This window comes from Melanerpes formicivorus, unplaced genomic scaffold (genome assembly GCF_026170545.1).
Source record: "Melanerpes formicivorus ecotype bairdi unplaced genomic scaffold, bMelFor1.0.p_v2 SCAF_49, whole genome shotgun sequence".
Taxonomy (NCBI): Eukaryota; Metazoa; Chordata; class Aves; order Piciformes; family Picidae; genus Melanerpes; species Melanerpes formicivorus.
The window spans coordinates 2,830,614-2,856,834 of NW_027142401.1; the positions used below are offsets into that span (position 1 = coordinate 2,830,614).

A 26,221-nucleotide genomic window follows, 5' to 3' on the forward strand; every position below is an offset into this window, starting at 1 on the left:
GGAACAGTCAGCATGGCTTTGCCAAGGGCAAATCCTGCCTGACCAACCTGGTGGCCTTCTATGAGCAGGTGACAAAATTAATAGACGAGGGGCGAGCAACTGATGTCGTTTACCTGGACCTGAGCAAAGCCTTCGACACTGTCCCACACCACATCCTGGTCTCCAAACTGGTGACACATGGGTTTGATTGGTGGACCACTAGATGGATAAGGAACTGGCTTGATGGCCGCACCCAAAGAGTGGCTGTCAATGGCTCCATGTCCCAGTGGAGGCCAGTGACAAGTGGAGTCCCTCAGGGATCAGTCCTGGGACCTGTCTTATTCAACATCTTTGTGGGGGACATGGACAGTGGCATTGAGTGCACCCTCAGCAAGTTTGCTGATGACACCAAGCTGTGTGGTGCAGCAGACACGCTGGAGGGAAGGGAGGCCATCCAGGGGGACCTTGACAGGCTGGAGAGGTGGGCACAGGCCAACCTCATGAAGTTCAATAAGAGCAAGTGCAGGGTCCTGCATCTGGGTCGAGGCAATCCCAGGCACAAATACAGGCTGGGCAGTGACTGGCTGGAGGGTAGCCCTGGGGAGAGAGACTTGGGGGTGCTGGTGGACAAAAAGCTCAACATGAGCTCTCAGTGTGCACTTGCAGCCCGCAAAGCCAATCAGATCCTGGGCTGCATCAGGAGAAGTGTGGCTAGCAGGTCGAGGGAGGTGATCCTCCCCCTCTACTCAGCCCTGGTGAGACCCCACCTGGAGTACTGTGTCCAGTTCTGGAGCCCCTATTACAAGAGGGATGTGGAGGTGCTGGAACGTGTCCAGAGAAGGGCCACGAGGATGATCAGAGGGCTGGAGCACCTCTCCTATGAGGACAGACTGAAGGAGTTGGGGCTGTTCAGTCTGCAGAAGAGAAGGCTCCGAGGAGACCTAATTGTCGCCTTCCAGTATCTGAAGGGGGCCTACAGGAAGGCTGGGGAAGGACTTCTCAGGATATCAGGTAGTGATAGGACTAGGGGGAATGGAATGAAGCTGGAGGTGGGGAGATTCAGGCTAGATGTGAGGAGGAGGTTCTTCACCATGAGAGTGGTGAAACCCTGGAATGGGTTGTCCAGGGAGGTGGTCGAGGCCCCGTCCCTGGGGGTGTTTAAGAGCAGGCTGGATGAGGCTCTGTCCAGCCTGATCTAGTGTGGGGTGTCCCTGCCCATGGCAGGGGGGTTGGAACTAGATGATCCTTGTGGTCCCTTCCAACCCTGAATGAAACTATGAAACTATGAAACTATGAAAATAGAAATTAATTCATTATCTAGGATTTAATGCTCACTGTAAGATGAGCCAGAAAGATGAATTTATTGGTAATACCCTGAATGGAAAGGCTTGAAATGGATCTTTTACAGTTGGAAAGAAGGATTTTTCAGTCTTCAAGACATCAAGTGATCAGGTCTCAACTGTGAGAGGCTGAGGGATCTGGGGCTGCTTAGTCTGGAGAAGAGGAGACTCAGGGGTGACCTTATTGCTCTCTACAACTACCTGAAGGGGGGTTGTAGCCAGGAGGGGGTTGGTCTCTTCTCCCAGGCAGCCATCACCAGAACAAGACGACACAGTCTCAGGCTGTGCCAGGGGAGGTTCAGGCTGGAGGTCAGGAGGAAGTTTTACACAGAGAGAGTGATTGCCCATTGGAATGGGCTGCCCGGGTGGAGTCATCATCACTGGAGGTGTTCAGGAGGAGACTTGATAGGGTGCTTGGTTGCATGGTTTAGTTGGTTGAGTGGTGTTGGATGATAGGTTGGACGCGATGATGTTGAAGGTCTCTTCCAACCTGGTCTGGTCTATTCTATTCTATTCTATATGTGAGATAAAGTTCAGACATAATGGAAAGGTGCACACAGTAGGGTTTGTTAGTCAACAGATGTGGCTGTAACAGAGGCAAAACCATGATGTGACCTCTGTTATGGTAGCTGATGGAGTAGGCAGAAAAGTGCAGAGGCAAGATGTTCAATTTGATTTGGGAAAGCTTGAGTTTTATTACTAGAGGTGGCTGGTCTTTATATGGCAGATAGAGTGTATTTAATACTATAAGGGGGAAAAAACCTCAAGATAATATTTCTGTTTGGTGTTTTTGTTTTCCATGTAAGTGTTATTTTAATAAGCTGAAGACTTTCGAGAGCATTTTCTCATTGCGCTAATAATATAGTTCTTGAGTGGTTGAAAGCACGAGGCAAAAGGAAAACAAAAACACTAATATCAAAATATTATATGCCCTGGAGTGTTCTAACAATATTGCATGTGGTCCAGAGCTAGACCCAAACACCTGGAGTTTATTTGTTTCTCCATCTGAGGACCTCAGTTCATTAGTGGCTGACAGAAGTGTCCCATTACTCATGTCCTTGCCGTAATCTGTAAGTGTGTTGGGAATGAGTTTGCTGCATTGTTCTCTGACAGAACACAGTGACTCATGATTAAATAAGGCTTATTCTGGAAAGGAAAATGTTTTAATCAACCATATGGAGGTAGAAAAGGGGTGACTGAAATTTTTCAGGTTTAAACTTACTGCTGTCTTTTTTCTTCTTTGTTTTTCTGGCCTGTTTGTTTGTTTTTTGTGATTTGTGAATGTGTTTCTGAGTAGACTGAATGCTGGAAGCTTGGACTAGATGCATTCATGTTATAGGGAAAGAAGAAAGAAATATACTACCAGTTACAAACTTCCTCATCTTCCAAGAGGTGAAGCACATCAATCCCACTTATGGGAACTGGGGGTTTGGTCTCATGGCCTCTTTCAAGACTCAAATGCAGATTGGAAACTAGTGACCCAGTTCCCCCTGGGGCTGTAGTAACAAGAGTGTATGTAGAATAGAATAGAATAAACCAGGTTAGAAGAGACCTTTGAGATCATCGTGTCCAACCCATCATCCAACACCATCTAATCAACTAAACCATGGCACCAAGTACCCCATCCAGTCTCCTCCTAAACACCTCCAGTGATGGCGACTCCACCACTTCCCCAGGCAGCACATTCCAATGGGCAATCACTCTTTCTATGAAGAATTTCTTCCTAACATCCAGCCTGAACCTCCCCTGGCACACCCTGAGACTGTGTCCTCTTGTTCTGGTGCTGGTTGCCTGGGAGAAGAGACCAACCTCCACCTGTCTACAACCTCCCTTCAGGTAGTTGTATGCAGCAATAAGGTCTCTCCTGAGCCTCCTCTTCTCCAGGCTAAGCAACCCCACCTCCCTCAGCCTCTCTTCATAGGGCTTGTGTTCCAAACCCCTCCCCAGATTTGTTGCCCTTCTCTGGACACATTCCATGATCTGGTCATCATGGATACAGGCTACCCTGTCTAATTTTGTATGAACTCATGATAAATTGGGGTATGGCTCTGGGCAATATTCTTAAGTTTTGCTGTTGTGGAAGCCCTGCTGCTTTTTCTACTTCATACTTTGTACTGGAACAGCACATCCCACACTGAGTGTCCCTTCATTAAGACAGGAAAAAATGCTCAGTTGACCTTGATGATAGAGTGAAAAATATCCCCTACCTACAACATGGTTAGACAGAGATGTTCAATGAGTTTAGTCAAGGTAGATTACGTATGCCTCTGACTTTTGCAGTGCAATATTCAGTTGATGGATTCAATACAATAGAGTCAATAAGACTGATTTATATGCCATTTGTTTTGGAGAAATGTGTATGACCTGGCCTTTCCTTTAGGCACAGTCAGCAGTGGAATGGGAACCCTGATACATAGCTGTCTAGTTAAGGCACTCCATGCAGAATCTGGGAGGTAGGCTCTTGAACTGGATTGCAAAGACTTGCACGAGACTCGTGTCTTCTGTTGTTGAATGTCACTATGCATTGCTGATCTGTTGTGCATCAGCATTCAGTAATTACAGTTTTGCTTTTTATGGATTTCATTTTTAATTTAAAGCCTGCTTTGGCTGATCTGGCAGGTAATTCTTAACATATAGTTCTCATTTCCTTTGGTCCTTCCCTGTATTTTTATGTAGGGTAGCTGGCAACTGGTAAGGGACTGCTTTCCTCCGTTTTAGGGGGGAAACAACACAGAAACCATCTGGGTTTTTGCAGAGAAAAAGTCTTCAATGGTATTTTCCTTTGTTTAGCTGTGTTTGTGAGTTTGTTCCTAAATGATTTTCTTGAACATAGTTAGATGGAAAGTAAATCATGTCAGAGTTAGGCCCTGACTTATTGTTGATCTTACTGAAGGGAAACAGAAGTTTTTAAGGTTAAGGCAGGGCCTTCTTGTATGGCAAAGGTTTGCTTGTTGAAAATTTCTGTGGACTGTGCAAATGGTAGTTATCCACATTAGCTAATGGTAAGTGAAAATAATGGCATTAGGTAGATGAAACACTTTTTCCTTTCAGATGAATATCAATAAAATCATTCCCTTCAAATTAAATAGGTTGGACTTGATGATCTCGAAGGTCTTTTCCAACCTGGTCTGGTCTGGTCTATTCTATTCTATTCGGGGGGATCCCAGTGTGGGGAAAGGGAAAAACACTGCAGCTTGTGTTGGAAAGGAAAAACATGATTAAACTGAGAATTTAGAGTAAGAAATTTATGCCCAGTGTTGGCCTGTGTTGTTATGACTGAAAGCAGGACAAAATAGTTTTGTTTTGATAGAAAATAGGTAAAGTCAAAGCCCTTTGCACTTGGCATGGAAGTCTATTGATGGTACTTCAAAATGATCAAGATGGCCATGTGATGGTAGGGTGAGTTGGGCTAGCTGACTTTCTGTCTCCTGTTCCAGTGAACCAGAAGGAATGCAAATGGAGAGCAATTTTAAAGCTTAGATTTAAAACACGTTACTCCTGGGTTGGGTGAATAACTGAAAATGTCTTAAATTCCATTTCCTTCCCCCTCCCCTCCTTAAAAAATGAAGTGCATGAAAAGCCAGGCCTAGATCTCTTCCTCTAGGTCTGCAGTTTTAATTGGAAGGCTGCAAAGTGTTTGAGTGCTACCTTTTGTATTCATAATGCAGAAATTCCTTTCAGCTTTAGTGTTGCAGTCCTCCATGTAAAGTCACTGTAGCACCATTCATACCTCCCCCGTGGCAAATCCTCAGTTTACACTCTCTCTGGGATGCTTCTGGTGCAGCTGTCTTGCACACAATCTGACATGTGCCATGGCTCATGATGAATATTTTTGAGGGAAAACAAAGAACAGACTGATGTTTAAAAAATACCAAACACTCCAAAGTCAGGAAAATCACTATAGTTTTGTCTCAGTTTTCTTATTATCATTTCATATATGAATAGGCAGACTCTTACAGTCTGGAGTTAACATAAAAAAGCAGAAGTCATTGTAAAATAGCCTGATCCCTTGTCCTGCCTGACGTCCTTCCCCATACTTCTCTGTCTTCATGCTAGACATTATTCTACTTCATCCCTGCAGGAAGAGCTTATATGGAGGTCACACAGAGCCAGATGTGTTCTGGAGGGTCTGGAACATGGACCTGGAGCAGAATGCCTGGAGGGAACAGCAACCACCAGTGATAGGGCTACACCAGAGTGTACTTCCCCAATATGCTTGCCCTACAGTTGCACTTCCTCAGCTGATACACATGATCTTTTCTCAACTAGATTATGACTCCTGCCTTGCCATAATGATAATCCTGAATCTCATCATTGTCTAAAGAAACATCTAAGTTCACTGGCTCTGTTCAGCTCAGTTCCAGAGAAGGGCAACAAGGCTGGGGAGAGGCCTTGAGCACAAGCCCTATGAGGAGAGGCTGAAGGAGTTGAGATTGTTTAGCCTGGAGAAGACAAGGCTCAGGGGAGGCCTTATTGCTCTCTACAACTACCTGAAAGGTGGCTGTAGCCAGGAAGGGGTTGGTCTCTTCTCTCTAGAAACCAGCACCAGGACAAGGGGACACAGTCTCAAGCTGTGCCAGGGGAGGTTTAGGCTCAAGGTGAGGAGAAAGTTCTTCACTGAGAGAGACATTCATCATTGGAATGTGCTGTCCAGGGAGGTGGTGGAGTCACCATCCCTGGAGGTGTTCAAGAGGGGATTGGACGTGGCACTTGTTGCCATGGTCTAGTCATGAGGTCTGTGGTGACAGGTTGGACTCGATGATCCTCGAGGTCTCTTCCAACCTTAGTGCTACTGTGATACTGTAATTCCTATAGCATTAAAGGCAGCAAAATTTAAATAGTAATTAGCAAAAGAGAAGTAATTCCTTTAAAGAAAACTTTCAGCAACTCATGCTATTTGAGCAGTATGGCATTCGACACACTACTGTAAACTTTAATAAGTTCTAATGACATTCCTTACCTTTTAGATCAGGCTAACCCAAATCATGTTTCTGTCATGTCATCCTCTGCTGCATTGTGAACCATATCCTCAGAGACCTAGGCAAGTTTTCCATGTTCAGAAAAATCTGGAGCTCTTTTGTAAGTCACATGTTATTCTGGGTCATTAAACTGGATTTGATATATAGGTCACTAAACTGGATTTGATATTGAGTTAGAGAGCTTGATTGTGTTGCTTGGAATGACACAGAATGAATGTTAGAAGAGAGGGACTGTCAAAAATGAGAACGTACGACATCAAGATAGCGCTGATTACGCTATGACGTTTCTGAAGTTTATGAAGGAGCTTTGTGTTTAATCAAAATGTATAAATATAACTTCTTTCTTTCTGTCTCTTTCTTTCTGTCTCTTTCTTTCTGTCTCTTTCTTTCTGTCTCTTTCTTTCTGTCTCTTTCTTTCTGTCTCTTTCTTTCTGTCTCTTTCTTTCTGTCTCTTTCTTTCTGTCTCTTTCTTTCTGTCTCTTTCTTTCTGTCTCTTTCTTTCTGTCTCTTTCTTTCTGTCTCTTTCTTTCTGTCTCTTTCTTTCTGTCTCTTTCTTTCTGTCTCTTTCTTTCTGTCTCTTTCTTTCTGTCTCTTTCTTTCTGTCTCTTTCTTTCTGTCTCTTTCTTTCTGTCTCTTTCTTTCTGTCTCTTTCTTTCTGTCTCTTTCTTTCTGTCTCTTTCTTTCTGTCTCTTTCTTTCTGTCTCTTTCTTTCTGTCTCTTTCTTTCTGTCTCTTTCTTTCTTTCAAAGGTGGGTTATGGGTAAGAGGATATAAATATTTCCTGATTTCCTCTGAAATCAAACATCAAGAGTTTTGCTCAGAGGCTGCGGTCTACTGGAATGAATGTTTTTAGACAGTGGCACTCATATTTATTGGATGTCTTCAAGGCATTGAGGCTTCTTTCTTGGTTTAAGTTGGGCTTTTGTTTTACCCTGGGCTTCAGAATATCAAGTGTATGGGGTCTAGCCTTTTGTGTACTTTTTTCCCCACCATGTAGAAAAGGATTTTCATGGCTAAGGAAAGCAGGTCTTGCCAGAGACTTTTCTCATCCAAATACAACTGGCGAGTGGCCAAAAATGTGCTGGTGCTTCTTCGGTTGTGAATTTTAATTTCCAGACAGCTCCTTTAGTACTTATTCACATAGCCCTTGCTTCTCATTGTTGCTGTAAACAGAGGTGGTGAGCAGACTCCCAAATCCAAAGATAAGATCTGTAGGCTCAGCCTCCAGTCCTAGACCCTCAGGTAGCTTGTGAGGTCAGACTCTCCTCTTTGCTGGACTTCCCAGCATACCTGGGAGGTGGAGGCTAGCAGCAGCACGGCCCAGCTGGCATGCAGCTTGCCCACAGCTTTCAAAGTCCTCACTCATCTGTCTGCCTGATGGGCAGATGAAAGCCAGGCTACTCAGCATGCAGATGGTAGTGCAGGTTGCCCCACAGTTAAAAAATGATAAGGAGATTTTTCCTTGGTTGGCTAGAAACTTCTTTACCCTCTTGTGAATAAAGAGATAAAGAGCTTTTTTCTTTAATAAACTCATTGTCATTCCTTCAACAGTGTGAAATCCTCTCATTTTGAAGTATCAAAGGTTTCTCCCTAGCAACAAGAATTTGCTTGTCAAAGACAGATTTGAATGAAGGAGCAGGGTGGGGCAGGGTAAAAAAAATATATATATATATATATATATCTTTCTTAACTTACTATTCAATAACTATTGTATTTGCAGCCCTCCTCTTAAAACCATACTGCTGACTGTTTCAGGAAAGTTTCCTCACATGATAACCAAATCTGACTTACAGAATTTGTTCTTAAATTGGCAGGCAGGATGCTAAGTTTTAAATATTAAAAAAAAATATGAAAAATTACAGCTCATATATTTCAGTCCTGTCTCACCACCCAGAAATGATGTGCCTAAAATGTTTCTTAATAACAGATATATACTTGGACATGGCTAGTGAAACCTATGGCACAGGAGTTTAAAAGCCTGCTTGCGTTTTGTCTTGTTTCTTTAAAGGGCTTCCATATTGTCTCGGGCTCCCCTGGAAATGCAGTAAGGATTCGTATCACATCTCGGTTGCCGTGGCAACAGGAGCCTTTCCCATAATGAGCTGCATCATCTGAACTGATGTCACAGCATCATGCAGCAGGTCACACAAGGCACCTCCTAGTATTGCATCTTACAGATGTGCCGTAAACATCAAACGAGGATGATTTGAACGGGACATGGTAAGTGCAAAACGCTGCGCCGCTCTTAATTGCACCGTTATTTTTTCCCTTGCTTTATGAGGTTCTCCTAATGTAAGGTGTTGTGTGGGGTTTGCCTTGTGAAAATCCTTTTGAGGAAAGATGTTGCACGCCTAAATATTATTTTTCAGGCAGACAGGCTAACACAAAGGCCTACAGCAGGTGCATTCAGTCTGAATGTTTTAGGTTTGTCTTTGCATTTCTGATAATACCCTGGAGGTTGGAGGAGAATATATTTAGATTTCTCTGTCCAATTCAAAGTTGCTCCAGTCTGATTTGCTGAAATGGAAAGAATAGCTGTCTTCAATTTTAATGCCATAAACAGAGCTCATTCCTTTCCCTGTCTCTTTATTTAAGCCGTCCAAATTTATGTGGCTCTGCTTTTAACCTGTTTAATTTCAATAGCATGAATATCACCTATTTGCTGTCATTGGCCTTGCATAGCATGATAGCACAGAAAATACTCTGCAAAGCGGTGCTGAACAAGCAGCTGGAACAGTATTGATTTAAACCATGGTTCGGTACGGTTGTGTTTCTGTTGCTATTCTTTATTAAAGGCAAAAAAATTGCTATAATTGTCAAACAATAACCAGGTATTTTGAAATACAATAGCTTTCAGCTTTCTTCCTGTTTGACTTTCAATCTGTTGTTAAGGCTGTTGGTCTTTTTTTTAACAGTGATTTGAATGTAGTGAATTTTAGAGCTTATCTTTTACTGGAAGGAAAATAAGCTGTGCTTTTTGGGTTTTCTTTTGCCTTTTCCCCCCCTCCCTTCCCCCCTCCCCAATGTAACTGCAGTAAAAGGTGTAGTTGGAAGCTTTAAGCTTTCTGAAGGGCTGTGCTATGAAACATACAGTAATAAGAATAATTATAAAGGCCACCACATCTATCATGGGCAGAAAATATATATCCTTTATACTTATTGTGCTGGCTATAATCATGTCTATATGATATCTAGCAGTTCTTTACACTGTCCAGCATTTGTTTAGTCTGTATTAAGGTCTTGCTTCTGGAGGCCAGCCTAATTTTGCTTAACTTCAAGTTAATCTTGTTGGATGCTACGCAAGAATCTTAATTGCTTGATTTTGCATGTTTAAAAGACTCAGTCTTTCAGCTGCTTGCTGTTAGAAGGAAAGAAAAGACCAGACACATGTCATTTTAATTGATCAATATGTCCACTAGGAATTAGGGAGTGGTCTCTGGCTCTGTTCTCCCTGTGTAGTTTATATTTCAAAAGTGCAGCAAACAGAAACACCAGCCACGAATCTTGTAAGGATGGTCTATACTTATGGTGGGGTTTAGTCCCTTATACTTGGTAAAGTATAGAGTAGTAAATATAACGAGGTGTAGCTGTGCTTCATAGGGAAGGCGTGAGATGGCCTTGTCTGGCATAAGCTGGGATGGAGCTCCTATATCTTAATTAGGGAGTCTGTACTGCATCATGCCTTTTTTTTTTCCCTCAGCATGCTCTGGGTACTTTTGTTGTGTGTATTTATTTGTTTGGATTTTTTCTTCCCCTACTGCAAAACACAAAGCAGATGCTTGTAAGGGAACAGTAGAATGATGCTGCTCTATTTATTTGTAAGGGGTTTTACAGTATGAAAGTAGTGATCTCCTGTGCTTGCTGTGCTCTCACCAGGCAAACTCGGAAGGTATGAGTTAGCAGGAGGATGAGAGGGAGGGTGGGACAGCTGATGTCTGGCTAGTGCCAGAATTAGAGATGTGAAGAAAGCTGGTGAGTAATGCTTTCTACTTGCAGCTTTTGGGGCCATCAAGTAGCAGTTAATAAGGGGTAGATGTGAGACACATTTGGTTGAAAGAGTATGTCTTTATTAACAATTATGTATTTTGTTAGATTTTGCAAGTGATTTGGTTATCTCTAGAATTCCTCAGACTAGAGTTAAAAATGAGGGAAAATCTTGGAGGAAAAGGACAGATGATCTGCTGTGAAGCCCCCAGTACAGACTTCTATTTTTTTTTGCCTAATAATGAGAATGCAGATATTTGTTTTTAAATAGTTTTTTATTTTACCCTTTATTTTATACCCACTGTTCCACACTTCTCACAGCACTGGGAAACACCCACTAATAATGGAGCTACTTGTCTCCAGTCTGGAGGCTAGAGTTCTTCTGTATTTGTGGTTTCATACTGAAGTGAAGATGGCATGTGCTAGCAAACTGAAAGGATGTCACTGTTTAATCTTTCCTCTACAGGAATTTATTATATCATCAATTAATTAATTCCTACATAGCAAGGTTCCTCCAAAACAGCTGTAGGAGTTGATGACAAAACCTGACTCCAGCAGTGGAGGTTTGTGCGATGTAAACACTGTGGTGGTTTTATTTATTGCCAGCATATGACAATGCAAAGCCTACTCAGAGGGAATCAGCATGTGTCCTCAATAGAAGAAAACCTTCTTTCTTCTCTAAAGAGAAGTTAAAGCAACTCTGTGCTCAAGACTTCATTTTCTGTAGGTCATATTGCAGTAGAACAACAGTAGTGGGTGGGTATCCTGTCCCTCCCACTCCCAACAAGTCTGGATTGGACCTATGTTCAATAACTTATCCCTGGAATGTCAGGGAGGCCTGAGGCATTGGTTAGAACTGGTGGCATTTCCAAAACTCTGGTGAAATATTTTCTTCAAGCTAATTGAGGAATTAAAAATAACAAATAAAGAATCCTATACCATGACTTAATTTACTTGCACCCTTCAGTAAAAATCAGTGCTGCATCATGCAATAAAGAATGACAAAATTCTGGGCTTGTTTTTTTGGGGGGTTTTGTTTGTTTGGGGTTTGTTTTTGTGATGTGTTTTGTTTTGTTTGTTTTTCTGATCCATGCTGAATGCTGTTAGCTTCAGGAAGGGCCACAGTCAGCCAGAATGTCTGAAGTTCCAGAGTGGTATTTAAAAGGAAAAAGAAAAGGATGTATTAAAAGGCATTGTATTTGCCTGCTGAATTAGTATATTTGTATTTCATATTGTAAGTATGGCCTGTGCTATAAAATGAATTGTCTGTTCATTCCATAATGAGACATTATACTGGTATTCTTAGGATAAAATTAAAGAGACATGAATGCAAAGGTAACTTAAAGAAATGATCTTGCAGTTAGTTAGCTTGAATTTTGTGGACTGCAGGGGGGAAAGGTGCTTTTAGTTTGCCCCTTTAATTATAATAGCCTGTCATTAAAGCAGATTCTACCTGCAGAAAGTAAGAAAAGTTGTATGTTACCCCTACCACAAGTCACCTAGCCTAGGCCAGGTCTTTTCTGCTGCAGGAAGGTGACCTGGATGGAGAGCCAGGGGTCTAGATTGCTGCTTTATGCAATGAGGGATCTGGGTGTACAGTGGATGGAAGTGGCAACCATATATGACATCACTGTGATGATTCAGAACTCTCCTGAACAGGCAATGCATGCTGGGTTTCTCAGCTTCTGCATGGAAGGGAGACCTCAGCTACGTTCCCAACCCTAGCAAGTTTATACCATAGACATCTTCTGGTTTGTCAGGGTTTACAGGATCCCTGTGCCTGGTTTGCTGAGTGGGCACATACAGTGGTTAATCAGTTCTCTTGTACAAAGGCCCATGGAGTATCTTCTGTCTCATATTCAGTTTTCTATTCAATATTTTCTTTTGATTTGAAAATAAAAGCTCCACATCCCTCTTTGCATCTATCAAATCAAACCTGTGTGTAATATAAACTCTTTAGTTGCTTTGTTAAATTCATAATAGTTTTAAGTACATGAATAGCCGTGCCACATATCTATATATATGTGTGTAGAAAAATCACATTTTAAGAGTATCAAAATGTGCTTTCTTGAAGAAAAAGGTTTCTTAGTTTTAAAATGCCTTCAGAAAAGCTTTGCTTCCTGAGGAAAAGGGATGGAGAATAAAGAGAAAAAAAATGCAGATACCTCTTCCTTTCCACTTCTGTAGTTGAAGTACAGGTTTCAAATATCTGGACTGTGGATACTTTGAATCCTAGCAAGGCTGACTCAGCTTTTCATCCCTCCAAGGTCAAAAGACTCAACTCTGTGCAGTTAATATCTTGGCACTTTCAGACAGGATGGTTAAAGCCAGGAATGTTCCCTGCTTTGTGTGAACTCTCCAGTCTCATGGCATGTGTCAGGTACAGGCTTACCCTAGCAGCCTTGGCCAAAACGCTGTCACCTCCTGCTTCCTGTCCAGTATTCAATCCTGGTGTTGGGCAAGGAGGGACTTTCTCTCACCCACTAAGTGAATGTCATCTTTGGCAATTGGAAGTGAAGATAGTTTGTGTTCTCCAGCCAGGAAGATAATCAGTGTCCCATGGAGAGTACTGGCCTCAGCGTTAAAGGTGGAGGATGAGCACTGTAAATTGCGGTGACACTTTCTTAGTTTTGCCACATGTGGTGGTTTGAGCCTTAACTGAAGTTTGATCTACCAAAAATAATCTGGAGTCAGTTTGGAAGTAGAAGTAAATTTTTTAACAATATATATATATATATAGCAATAACAGAGAAGGTTTACAAGGGTAAGGAATGAGGATGAATAGGAAAATGTAAAAAACCAGATTTGGATGGCCTTGGGGGAAGCCAAGTCCACCTGGATCAGGTTTCTTTTGTCCCCTGGGGGAAGCAGGGCTCTCGCAATCATCCTCCTCCCCAAGGATAGGTATAACCCAGCACACCAGCTAAATGGCATCTGGAGCTATTTAGAGCACCCAGAGCAGGTAGTCAGCTCTTTGGAGGGCCGATTGGATGAGGGAGTATAAAGATGTTGTACAAGAACCACAGGATCCTCTGTGCAGCAGTCAGGGCTTTTGTGAGCACAGAAAGGCCTGGCCACAAGGACTGCTGGTGCAGCAAGTCCAATTACTTTTTCATAGAGACCAGGTATACTAAGCACATATCTGAAATGTGCTCTCCTTTTGGCAGAGATCTTTCAAGTGATAGTGATTTCTGATGAAATAGCTCTTTGAAATAGATTTCCCAGTCCCCATGGTACAGCTGTCTTAGGGGAGCTGACATACTTGAAAAGACATCAGCACTATATTGTGCTAAAAGAAGTCCTAGCTTCTAGGTGAGGAAGCACCCAACTACAGTAATTAGCTCCGTTTCCAGTCTAACTGTGTATCTATTATGTTTGCAATTTCTTTCAAGACTCATCATGTAGAGACTGTCTTGTAAGCTCAGTGCTGTCCTAGTTCCAGGATTAGGATGCCGACGTGAAGTTGCGTCATGAACCATCCAAAGATAGCATTAATTGTTTATCACCTTGATGTCTGGATAAAGCGAAGGAGGCATATATGGAATATAAACCAAGTCCCCTCTCCTTCTGGCCTGCATTAGGAATAGTGTGGCCAGCAGGAGCAGGGAAGTCATTGTGCCCCTGTACTCTGCATTGGTTAGGCTGCACCTTGAGTTCTGTGTCCAGTTCTGGGCCCCTCAGTTTAAGAAGGACATCGAAACACTTGAACGTGTCCAGAGAAGGGCAACAAGGCTGGTGAGAGGCCTTGAACACAAGCCCTATGAGGAGAGGCTGAGGGAGCTGGGGTTGCTTAGCCTGGAGAAGAGGAGGCTCAGGGGAGACCTCATTGCCCTCTACAACTACCTGAAGGGTGGTTGTAGCCAGGAAGGGGTTGGCCTCTTCTCCCAGGCAACCAGCACCAGAACAAGGGGACACAGTCTCAAGCTGCACCAGGGGAGGTTTAGACTCGGGGTGAGAAGAAAGTTCTTCACTGAGCGAGTCATTCGGCATTGGAATGTGCTGCCCAGGGAGGTGGTTGAGTCACCATTCCTGGAGGCGTTCAAGAGGGGATTGGACGTGGCACTTGGTGCCATGGTCTAGTCATGAGGTCTGTGTTGATAGGTTGGACTCGATGATCCTCGAGGTCCTTTCCAGCCTGATTTATACTGTGATACTGTGATCTTCCTCATATCATTCATGCAACATTTTCTCCCTAGACTAAAAGTTTGTAGCTGAGTCAATGTTTAAATGTATTCCACTTAACTACCCTAACTCCTCCTTGCATGCTATGTTAGACTTTCTTTCCTTGTTCTCAACTCCTGCTCAATCCTATCATGTGTTGACTTCCTCTGCATCTTACTTGATCTTTCCAGCTTTCTGTTCCTGAATGTTATGTCTGTAATTGCTCTCTACTATCAAGTGGCTATTCTTTTCTTATTTAAATCCCTTGGTTAAAAAAAGTAAAAGTTGTATTTCCTCCAGACAGTCTCTAAAAAATTGGTTAATGAAATGTTACATACAGAAAACTTGTGAGGCTTGCGATGATCTTGAAGGCCTCTTCCAACCTGGTTTGGTTTATTCTAAATAAATAAAGTTTATTCTAAATACTTGAAAAAGATTATAATCTTAGTACTTAAAAAAGAATATAATCTTTAGTCTCTCTTCATACTTTCCTATATATGCTTCTGTGTTTGTTTTCAGAGGTTGTTGTTTGTATTGGATAAAGTGGAGATCCATGAACTTGCAAGGGATTTAAGGCAAAACATGGTTGTTACATACATACTACATACGTGGTTGAATGAGTCCAGAGAAGGGCAACAAAGTTGGTGAGGGGTTTGGAACACAAGCCCTATGAGGAGAGACTGAGGGAGCTGGGGTTGCTTAGCCTGGAGAGGAGGAGACTCAGGGGTGACTTTATCACTCTCTACAATTACCTGAAGGGAGGTTGTAGACAGGCGGAGGTTGGTCTCTTCTCCCAGGCAGCCAGTACCAGAACAAGAGGACACAGTCTCAGGCTGTGCCAGGGGAGGTTTAGGCTGGATGTTAGGAAGAAGTTCTATACAGAGAGAGTGATTGCCCATTGGAATGGGCTGCCTGGGGAGGTGGTGGAGTCGCTGTCATTGGAGGTGTTCAGGAGGAGACTTGATGGGGTGCTTGGCTGCATGGTTTAGTTGATTAGGTGTTGTTGGATGATAAGTTGGACACGACGATCTTGAAGGGTGCTTGGTGCCGTGGGTTAGTTGTTTAGGTGGGTTGGATTGGTTGATGGGTTGGACGTGATGATCTTGAAGGTCTCTTCTAACCTGGTTCGGTTCTGTCCCGTCCCATCCCATCCCATCCTATATTAGGCTGCAACTTAACACAATGATCTTGGGAAGGTTTCATGCTTTCACAAGAGGAGGATCTGCTTGCCAACCTTCTTTGAACAAACCTTGACTGTACTGTTTAAAATTAAACAAATATCAAAAATCTATACCTTGGTTGCTGGAAGCTGGACCTTTATAGACTTAGTTGGTAACTGAAAGCAAAAGTTCTTTGTGCTTCTCTGTTTGTTTGTTTGTATGGTGGCTTGCTTGTTTGTTTTCTTTTCTATAAATAGGCATCTGGTTTAGAATGTTTCAAACAGTGTTTCTTCTATTGGGAGATAAATACTTATCTTTGGACAGTTTGCTGTGACAGTGTATTCACACAGAACATTAGGGACCCCGAAAGATCATCTAGTCCAGCCCCTCTGCCAGGGCAGGATCGCCTAGACTAGGTCACACAGGTCACTGCCTGCTGAATTATTAGGCTCATCAGACAGGAAAGTAAAGATAAATGCCTAGTTTGCACTACAAAGTGCAACCATAGGTGCTTATAACTGATCCCACCAAGAAACGATGCTGAACAAGTGACTTCTATTGCATTCTTGCCTTTTTTTCCCAAGAAACACAGGAGTTTTGACAGATATTTGCTAGAACTTGCACAGTCAATGTAAACCTAAAAGAAAGAAGGCAGATATTGTCACATCTGAGGGCCATGTAAGATTGTTCTTAAGCTGATATTGCAAGACAAGCCTTGAAGAAGGCCAAATAAAATACTAGTCAGCAATGACAAAACTGATGAACGATTTTTCTCCACACAGTTTTTTGGTCAAAACCCCCTGCACTTCAGAGCTGAGTAATACTGATAGAATAACTAGGGTCTATTGAGAATGTTTTCAAATCAGGGCATTTTTCAAAGCTACTGCTTTTAGCTACTCTAGGCTGTTTACAATTTTCAAGTGTTTTAAATTGTGTTTAGAAGCAGCTTTTCCTGCTGAGGAAGCTAATTCACTGACCTGTACTAGGAAGTGTGTATCCTTCCTTTATTTGAAGCTGCGCTGCTAGTCTCCTAAAAAATACTGTGTTTTGTTAGGATAATACATCAGCTCTTGATTGCCACAAAAAAACCCCACCCAAAGCTCATAGCTACATCTAGAAAAGGCTGCTGTCAGATTTTAGCACATCTACTCTGTGTTGCTAAGGCAATGACACAGCAGATATGTGAGCTGCCATTTTAAGGGTCAGCTGTTAAAATATGCAGGGTCTATTTTACAGATCCTTGATGTGACATCTAGTCTTGTTTCTTCTCAAAACTTCAAGCTAGTATTTTACTAGGTCACTTACAATAACAGCCCAGTTCAGTTTTGGATAACAGTATGCTCAGATACCTCGGGAAATCATTAGGGTGTTTAGAGTTTCCTTGTATCTGGAGAAGGTGGAGTCTAAATATGCTTTGTGCAGGGTTTGGGGATAGTCTGTCAGGAGCAATGATGGTTGCTCTTTCAGAAGAAAGCAATTTTAAGGCTCTAATTGCCTGGCCCTTGTTTTCTATGCCATAGCTTTTCAGATGAAATCTTTAAATCAGTGGAGTGACAGGATTTTTGTATTCCTGTGAATGATGCAGAAAACTTTGATTACTTTTGTTCAGATTCATTCTATCATTTTGAATTTGAGCAGAACTTCAGTTTGATTTGCTGGTCTCAGCTATGTGATACTTTTTGTTTGTTATAACATTTAAAGTCACTTTTGTGGAGGGGGATAAATCCCCCTCTGTTGTTTGTTTTTGTGAGCAGTATGGAGAAATGTTTGTTGGCCCATTGAGAGCCTGAATGGTGAGTTATGTAGGACACTAGTACTTAGTATTTATTTGAGGTAAAGATCTGTGATCTTATGTGTTCTCCCTCCTGTGTTTGTCATGAATATGTGGCAAAACTAGTATGAGGACTTCATGAGTCTGCATTTTAGTGTAAAATGAGTAAGAACTGGTCAGAAAGTGATGAACTACAAAAAAAGTAGCCTTGAGCAGCAGCCTGTGATACTTGAATCAAGGAGACCTAGAAACTGCTTCTGGCTCTGATATTAAACAGTCCCCTTGTTCATCACCTGTGACACATGGATATGATACCGACCCCATTTGCAAAGTACTCTGTGTAAGAGCCAGATGGCAACTCTGTCAATTAAACCTTACAGACATACACATATATACAGGCAAGACAGTAACAGATGCTAGAGAGAATGGTACAAGGGAACACTGCTGAATAAAAGACAGATGTGGGCACTGCAAATGAAATGTAAGAACCTAATGGAAGGAACCAGCGTTTGGAATTTTTGTCCTTGGGTAAAGGATTGCAAAGTAGAAGACTTACCAAATGTACAGAAAACTTAGTTTTCAAGAGAAAACTTGCATTTTTATATAGTGTGTGCTGAACTGAGCCTGCCTCATTGAAAATAGAAGCTTACATCTACAGTTCTGTATGAAAAGACCAGGCAGATATCTGCTGACTGAGTCAAAGTGATTTCCATATAGACAGAGGCAGCAACACCTGGTCTGTGAAGCTCGAGGCAGCAAGAGCATGCCATTCTGCTGTGAAAGAAATGTTTCATTTTTGGGAAACCATGACTTTGCATGACCTTAAAGGGCTCCTTTCCACAATTAGAACTTCATAAGAATTATTCTACAAAAGGCTGTTTTCTCAGGCATTGCTGATCCATTAAAGCACCTATTTTTTATCTTCCTGAAACCTTTTTTAGCCTGGATTTAATCCAGAGATTAAATGACCCAAACTACCTAATGACATGATGTGCATTAAAATGAGATGTAAGTTAGACAGGGCTAACATCTGATCTCAACTGGGCAGACCCCTGGATTCTGGAGACAGTGGTCTTTCCAATCTAATAAATACTTGTAGAAACCAGAACAGCTGTTAAGAGTCAAGTGAGCTAAGGTTATGTATTTCCAGTTCCTGTGCTGATATTTCAGGAAGAGGAGCATGACAAGGCAGGCACCTTGTGAGTCATCAAAAGTAGCTCCCAGAGTTAACCTGTGTTGTTTTCTGATTCCAAATATAAATTAGAGTCTCCTTCCTATATTCATCCTAGGAATTGTTAAAAAAAATATTAAAAGGATTGTGTATAATAGGCACATAACAAAAGCTGCTATGCTAAACTCAAAATTAGTGTTAGATATACTTGAAACAATTCTATGATTCTATACTTCAATTGGAAAAGACCTTTAAGATCATCAAGTCCAACCATTTTCTAACTCTACCGAGTCTCTTGCCAAACCATATCCCTTTAACATCACATCTATGTGTCTTTCAACCACCTCCAGTGATGGGGATTCCTCCATGGGGAGCCTGTTCCAGTGTTTGAAAACCCTTTCAGTGAAGAAGTGAGGAAGCTTCTTCCAATACCCAACCTAAACCTCCCCTGGTGCAACTTGAGGCCATTTATTCTTGTCTTATCACTTGTTATTAGAGGGAAGAGACCAAAACTCACCTCACAACAACCTTCATTCAGGCAGTTGTAGAGAACATTAGGGTCTTCCCTCAGCCTCTTCTTCTTCAGACTAAATGACCATAGTTCTCTCAGATGTTCCTCAGAAGACCTGGTTTCCAGACCTTTCACCAGCTTAGTTGCCCTTCTTTGGACTTGCTCCAGCAGTTCAATGTCTTCTTGTAGTGAAGGCCCCCAAACCAAACATGGTACTCAAGGTGTGGCTCACCAGTGCTGAGTACAGGGAGACCATCACTTCCTGGTCCTGCTTACCACACTCTCCCTGGTACAGGCCAGGATGCTGGTGGCCTTCTTGGTCATGTGGGCACACTGCTGGCTCACATTCATATAGCTGTTGATCAACACCTCACGGTCTTTCTCTTCTGGGCAGCTTTCCAGCCACTCTTCCCCAACCCTGTAGAGCATTGTTTGGGGTTGTTGTGACCCACGTGCAGCATCTGGCACTTGGCTTTGTGCAATCTCATACAACAGGCCTCAACCCATTAATCCAGTCTGTAGAGCCTTCTGACCTTCAAGCAGATCAACCATCTGCAAACTTACTGAGGGACCACTCAATTCCCTTACATGCATTATTGATAATATTAAAGAGAACTGGCCCCAATGCCGAGCCCTGGGGAAATGCCTCTAGTGACCAGCCTCATTCAGATTCAGCTAGATCCAGTTCCATTCACCACCGCTCTCTGGCGCCAGCCATCCAGCCAGGTTTTTACCCAGTGAAGTGTTCACCTATCCAAGTCATGAGCAGCCAGTTTCTCCCAGGAGGATGCTGTGGGAGACAGTCTCAAAGGCTTTACTAACATTGAGGTAAATCACATCCATAGCCTTTCCTTCATCCATGGAGTGGGTCCTCTTGTAGAAGATAAGGTTTGTCAAGCAGGAAAAAACCCAGCAGCATATTCTCTCGAACTTTCTTAAATGACTTTTAAAATGAATTGTGTACTTCTCTGTGGTTTTACTGGATGTTAGTTGTTGATGGAGTATGGATGGGGAATTTTTGTGCTGGTCTTATAAGCTACCTGGCACCTCATGATTTTGACTAATCCTTAATAAATTCAGCTTCTGGACCACCGTGGCATAATCAAATACATGAAGATAAAAGAAGGTTTTGAGAAACATGATTTGATTTGTCTGGGGCTTTCACTGGTATAAGAGAACCAGAAGGAAGGCAGAGGTTGTAAAGAACCTTGACAAACCTTCAGACTATGAAATGTTATTTCTCCCCTCTACATCCGACCTGAAAATGAGTCACTCTGAAAGTAAAATTTGATAGCGAGGACAAACACCACTTTGGCAGGGCTCATAAGTGTTTATTTTATTATGGTTTTTTTTTAGCAATATTTTCCTAGACTGGAGAAGGCCTCAGGGATTACAATTAGCCTGTCTTGCACTGATTAGTATCAGGTACTTTTAAGATCCTTGATCAGCAAAATCACATATCCTGACAGCCTAGTGAAAGCAATTCCAACTTTTCACTTTGCCTTGCGAGGAGCTGAGAAAAGAATTATTTTGGTAGATTAAACCCTTTAATGGGAAAAAAAATTCTGGAGCTATTGAATACTTAGAGGTGGTTATCTCCTGGGCCAGGATTCAGAGCAATTTATTGAATCCTTTCAAAGCATTTTACTGGAAGTAGGGAAAATATGATCTGTGGCATAAGACTCTTTTTAAGCGCTCCTCACCGATGTTTCTTACCTGCTAGCTGCAGCATAAGCAAAAGTTGGGGCTCTTCTCTTAAAACCAAAAGCAGACATATTTACATCTACAGCTTAAACTTCACACAGAAATGTACCCTGGGAGCAGGCAAATTGTAAACAAGCATTTGAGGTTTAATTACCTATATTTTCAATCTAACTTCATAGATTGTTATTTGCCAAAATGGAAATGCGTTTGCTCGTGTTTAACAAAGACTAGAGAATGACTAGGCAACTGGAATGCACAATGTATACATTGGAAATGGTTCAAATTGCCTTCTGAAAATTGTCTCAAGTAATCCTGCAAGACCTTCAAACAGAACCAAATTACTCAGGAATACACTATTGCCACAATGATTTCTTGCAAGCTAAACCGCTGTGAGTAGCCTGCATTAGGAATAGTGTGGCCAGCAGGAGCAGGGAAGTCATTGGGCCCCTGGACTCTGCATTGGTTAGGCTGCACCTTGAGTACTGTGTCCAGTTCTGGGCCCCTTAGTTTAAGAAGGACATTGAGACACTTGAATGTGTCCAGAGAAGGGCAACAAGGCTGGGGAGAGGCCTTGAGCACAAGCCCTATGAGGAGAGGCTGAGGGAGCTGGGATTGTTTAGCCTGGAGAAGAGGAGGCTCAGGGGTGACCTCATTGCCCTCTACAACTACCCGAAAGGTGGTTGTAGCCAGGAAGGGGTTGGCCTTTTCTCCCAGGCAATCAGGGAGGTTTAGACTCGAGGTGAGGAGAAAGTTCTTCACTGAGCGAGTCATTTGTCATTGGAATGTGCTGCCCAGGGAGGTGGTGGAGTCACCATCCCTGGAGGCGTTCAAGAGGAGATTGGACGTGGCACTTGGTGCCATGGTCTAGTCATGGGTTCTGTGTTGATAGGTTGGACTCGATGATCCTCGAGGTCTCTTCCAACCTTGGTGATACTGTGATAGTTGCATTGTTTATAATAAATAAAGCCCTTCAGACTGAGTTGTTCTATCAGGCATAATTTGCTACAGTTTGTTTGCAGCATTTTAAGAATCTCTTCTAAGACATGACAGAATGTAAGTTAGATTCGAATGGGATGGTATAGGCAGTGCTTCAACAGCAAGCAAAATTCTGTTCAATGACTCTTGAGAAGGCTGGCAAAGATCTAGATGCAGGTCAGATTACCAGCCATCTGATACAAAATTTATGACTCTGTTAGTAATTCTGATACCAGGACCAGAAGAAAGCACAGTAATGTTTCCCTGTTATTATCAATCATACGCTATTAGACTTTCTGGGTAGCAATGCAGTACAAGTAATAGCCTTTATTAAGGGAATAAAACATGTTGTTCCTTAATCTTAAAGAGATTAGAGAAGTAGATGTATGGGAGTGGAAATGGAGCATATCTAAGCATTCATGTGACTAGCTCATCTCTGACTCCAAGAAACAAATTCAGAACACACAAAAATACAGCAAGGAAAATCTGATTTTGGAAACCCCATAAACAGGAGGAGACTTGACAGGGTGCTTGGTGCCATGGTTTAGTTGATTAGGTGGTGTTGGATGATAGGTTGGACGCGATGATCTTGAAGGTCTTTTCCAACCTGGTTTATTCTATTCTATTATTCTAAAATGTGAGCTTCTGAGAGTGAATTGGTTGTTGGGTGTTGTTTTTAGCTTGGTTGGGATTTGTTTGTCATTTTTTTCTTCTTTCTTTTTGTCTTTCTGCCTCTCTCTTTCTGCCTCTCTCTTTCTGCCTCTCTCTTTCTGCCTCTCTCTTTCTGCCTCTCTCTTTCTGCCTCTCTCTTTCTGCCTCTCTCTTTCTGCCTCTCTCTTTCTGCCTCTCTCTTTCTGCCTCTCTCTTTCTGCCTCTCTCTTTCTGCCTCTCTCTTTCTGCCTCTCTCTTTCTGCCTCTCTCTTTCTGCCTCTCTCTTTCTGCCTCTCTCTTTCTGCCTCTCTCTTTCTGCCTCTCTCTTTCTGCCTCTCTCTTTCTGCCTCTCTCTTTCTGCCTCTCTCTTTCTGCCTCTCTCTTTCTGCCTCTCTCTTTCTGCCTCTCTCTTTCTGCCTCTCTCTTTCTGCCTCTCTCTTTCTGCCTCTCTCTTTCTGCCTCTCTCTTTCTGCCTCTCTCTTTCTGCCTCTCTCTTTCTGCCTCTCTCTTTCTGCCTCTCTCTTTCTGCCTCTCTCTTTCTGCCTCTCTCTTTCTGCCTCTCTCTTTCTGCCTCTCTCTTTCTGCCTCTCTCTTTCTGCCTCTCTCTTTCTGCCTCTCTCTTTCTGCCTCTCTCTTTCTGCCTCTCTCTTTCTGCCTCTCTCTTTCTGCCTCTCTCTTTCTGCCTCTCTCTTTTACTAAGAGTGAGGAAGCTAAAAAGTCATGGTGGCATTTTCATAGTTTCATAGTTTCATTCAGGGCTGGAAGGGACCACATGGATCATCTAGTTCCAATCCCCCTGCCATGGGCAGGGACACCCCACACTAGATCAGGCTGGACAGAGCCTCATCCAGCCTGCTCTTAAACACCCCCAGGGATGGGGCCTCGGCCACCTCCCTGGACAACCCATTCCAGGGTCTCACCACTCTCATGGTGAAGAACCTCCTCCTCACATCTAGCCTGAATCTCCCCACCTCCAGCTTCATTCCATCCCCCCTAGTCCTGTCACTACCTGAGATCCTGAGAAGTCCTTCCCCAGCCTTCCTGTAGGCCCCCTTCAGATACTGGAAGGCCACAATGAGGTCACCTCGGAGCCTTCTCTTCTGCAGACTGAACAGCCCCAACTCCTTCAGTCTGTCCTCATAGGAGAGGTGCTCCAGCCCTCTGATCATCCTTGTGGCCCTTCTCTGGACACGTTCCAGCACCTCCATATCCCTCTTGTAATAGGGGCTCCAGAACTGGACACAGTACTCCAGGTGGGGTCTCACCAGGGCTGAGTAGAGGGGGAGGATCACCTCCCTCGACCTGCTAGCCACACTTCTCTTGCTGCAGCCCAGGATCTGATTGGCTTTGTGGGCTGCAAGTGCACACTGAGAGCTCATGTTGAGCTTTTTGTCCACCAGCACCCCCAAGTCTCTCTCCTCAGGGCTATTTTCCAGCCAGTCACTGCCCATTTTAATGACTCCCAGGATTTGCAGTGAGGTAATTGCTGTTACAATGCAAAGGAGGAAGACTGTCAGAATTCCGTCAAGAGCAGCATGGAGTCTAGGTGGAGCAGGGTCTGCAGCATAGCAACAGTGAGTGGGGTTTGGTCTACTTATTACTTGTGATAATATTGCATGCTTATAAGTTATGTCTTGGAGCTTCCCAGAAACGCCAGTACAAGGCTAGTCTTGAAGCTACCTTAGCACTTTTTTCCTTCCACAATCATTTCTCTGCTGCACCTACTACAGGCATGCCACTGAAACTTGCCTCAGGAGGTGTTTAGATCTTGGTGCAAGCCTCACTCTGCTCCTGCTAACTTCTCATGTTTCACTTCTAATGGAAATATAAATCTGTGGGTCTTATCCAATCCTAACTAGAGTCATTAATGAGCTCCAGCCCCAGTATCTTCCCGTGTTGTGTGGGTTTTGTTTCTGTTGTGTTGTTTGGTTGGGTTTCTTTTTGGTTTTGTTTTCTGGTTCTGTGATTTCCCCAAGGAAAGTGTGGTAAAATGAACACAGCCAAGCCGAATTCTTGGAAGAGCAAAACCATTTGAAATGTGTGTGTCTCATCTGAGAGGCAAATGTCTTTGAAAAAGGCCTCTGAGACTGCAAAGATTTTAGAATTTACTGCCAAACAATGAAAATATTTTTGGTATTGTCTGGGGAATTCAAGTTGCTGTTACAGTATTGCAGAGCTGCTGAAGTATTTTTTGTCTGTGCTACAAAGCTGATTAAAATCTGAGCAGCAGTAATGCTATGCAGGTGGGGGTTAAATTGATTTTTCAATAATATTTTGCCTTCTTGAGAGATGGTAACAACCAAACAAATTGGAAGTGCTTTATCCTGGCTGCAATATAAAAAAATATAGCTTGAAAGGGGTAAAGAAGCCAAATTTTTTCAGGAATGCAGCAAGAGCTGTAAAGATGTATTTTTTCAAAAAGCCAGCAGTAGGGCTGTGCCCAGAGAGTGGTGGTGAATGGTGCCACATCCAACTGGCAGCAAGTCACTAGTGGTGCCCCCCAGGGATCAGTGCTGGGCCCCATCCTGTTCAATATCATTATTGATGACCTGGAGGAGGGCACTGAGTCCATCATCAGTAAGTTTGCAAATGACACCAAGTTGGGGGCAGGTGTTGATCTGTTAGAGGGTAGGAGAGCTCTGCAGAGGGACCTCAACAGGCTGGACAGATGGGCAGAGTCCAACAGCATGAGATTGAACACATCCAAGTGCCAGGTCTTACACATTGGCCACAGCAACCCCATGCAGTACTACAGGCTGGGGTCAGAGTGGCTAGAGAGCAGCCAGGCAGAGAGGGACCTGGGGGTACTGGTTGATGGTAGGCTGAACATGAGCCTGCAGTGTGCCCAGGTGGCCAAGAAGGCCAATGACATCTTGACCTGGATCAGGAAGAGTGTGGCCAGCAGGAGCAGGGAGGTCATTGCGCCCCTGTACTCAGCACTGGTTAGGCCACACCTTGAGTACTGTGTCCAGTTCTGGGCCCCTCAGTTTAGGAAGGATGTTGACTTGCTAGAAGGTGTCCAGAGAAGGGCAACAAAGCTAGGGAGGAATTTGGAGGACAAGCCCTATGAGGAGAGGCTGAGGGAGCTGGGGTTGCTTGGTCTGGAGAAGAAGAGGCTTAGGGCAGACCTTATCACTCTCTACAACTACCTGAAGGGAGGTTGTAGCCAGGTGGGGGTTGGTCTCTTTACCCAGGCAACCAGTACCAGAACAAGAGGACACAGTCTCAGGCTGCACCAGGGGAGGTTTAGGCTGGATGTTAGGAAGAAATTCTTCCCAGAGAGATTACCCATTGGAATGGGCTGCCTGGGGAGGTAGTGGAGTTGTCATCACTGGAGGTGTTTAGGAGGAGACTTGAGAGGGTGCTTGGTTGCATGGGTTAGTTGATTAGGTGGTGTTGGATGATAGGTTGGATGTGATGATCTTGAAGGTCTCTTCTAACCTGGTTAATTCTATTGTATTCTGTTCTGTTCTATTCTATTTCCATGTCCTGAAAGTAAAATTAAAAAGTAAAATTAAATCACATTTCTGTGGAGACTGCTTGATGCTGTCTTAGAGGTTTGATGGTTTGGCTTTGCTCTTGTTTGAAATATGAAAAATTCCCAATACTGAATCTGAGAATAAGACACTTAATGCACAGGAAATGAAGATTCATATAGTGATTTCTCTGAACTAAAACATGAAGGCAAATTTTCAAACATGAATTTAAAGGAATTATTTATGATAGCTCTGGGGAATGAAGTCCTTTTTAATGACAAAGCAGAGATAATAGTGACAAAGTAGACAGGCACTAAGAACATTAGAGTCAAGACCCACAGCTAAATCTTAGTATCATAG

At 43.1% G+C, this 26,221-nt stretch overlaps 1 protein-coding gene across 1 annotated transcript in view; it reads left to right on the forward strand.

Annotated features, from left to right (window-relative positions):
• Positions 1-8,442: 8,442 nt before the first annotated feature.
• AKAP6 (A-kinase anchoring protein 6) overlaps positions 8,443-26,221 on the forward strand; it is a 301,656-nt gene continuing 283,877 nt past the window's right edge. The window contains exon 1 of the mRNA XM_068160348.1: positions 8,443-8,517. The gene's annotated coding sequence lies outside the window, so the exon portion shown is untranslated. The remainder of the gene's footprint in view (positions 8,518-26,221) is intronic.